The sequence below is a fragment of the Mus pahari genome, chromosome X (genome assembly GCF_900095145.1).
Source record: "Mus pahari chromosome X, PAHARI_EIJ_v1.1, whole genome shotgun sequence".
NCBI classification, from domain to species: Eukaryota; Metazoa; Chordata; class Mammalia; order Rodentia; family Muridae; genus Mus; species Mus pahari.
The window spans coordinates 2984351-2985531 of record NC_034613.1 but is presented as its reverse complement, the minus strand read 5'-3'; positions in this window follow the sequence as shown (position 1 = coordinate 2985531).

The following is a 1181-nucleotide window of genomic DNA, read 5'->3' as shown; positions in this document are numbered from 1 at the left end:
TCTTCTTGAGCTTCATGTGGTGTGTGAATTATATCTTGGGTATTCCAAGCTTTTGGGCTAATATACACTTATCAGTGAGTACATACCATGTGTGTTCATTTCTTTAGGTGCTTCTCAGCCATTCTGTATTCCTCAGTTGAGAATTCTTTGTTTAGCTCTCTATCCAATTTTTTATAGGATTACTTGATTCTCTGGAATCTAACTTATTGAGTTCTTTGTATATATTGGATATTAGCCCTCTATCAAATGTAGGATTGGTAAAGATCTTTTGCCAATCTGTTGGCTGCTGTTTTATCCTATTGACAGTGTCCTTTAAATAAAAAAGCTTTGAAATTTTATGTGGTCCCATTTGTCAATTCTTGATCTTAGAGCATAAGCCATTGTTGTTCTGTTCAGGAAAATTTCCCCTGTACCCTTGTGTTCAAGGATCTTCCCCACTTTCTTTTCTATTAGTTTCAGTGTATCTGGTATTATGTAGAGGTTCTTGATCCACTTGAACTTGAGCTTTGCACAAGGAAATAAGAATGGATCAATTTGCATTCTTCTACAAGATAACTGCCAGTTGTGCCAGCACCATTTGTTGAAAATGTTCTTTTTTCCACTGAATGGGTTTAGCTCCTTTGTCAACTATCAGGTGATTATAGGTATGTGGGTTCACTTATGGGTCTTAAATTCTATTCCATTTATGACACCCTAATTTCTTTCTCATCCTGTTTATCCTTTGTGTAGAGAAAAGCCACTGATTTGTTTGAGTTCATTTTTTTCAATTTTTATTAGGTATTTGCTTCATTTACATTTCAAATGCTATCCCCAAAGGCCCCTATACCCTCCCCCCTGCTCCCCTACCCATCCACTCCCACTTCTGGGCCCTGGTGTTCCCCTGTAGTAGGGCATAAAAGTTTGCAAGACCAAGGGGCCTCTCTTCCAAAAGATGGCTGACTAGGCCATCTTCTGCTACATATGCAGCTAGAGACACGAGCTCTGGGGGTGCTGGTTAGTTCATACTGTTGTTCCACCTATAGGGTTGCAGACCCCTTCAGCTCCTTGGATACTTTCTCTAGCTCCTCCATTGGGGACCCTGTGTCCCATCCAATAGCTGACTGTGAGCATCCACTTCTGTGTTTGCCAGGCACTGGCATAGCCTCACAAGAGACAGCTATATCAGGGTCCTTTCAGCCAAA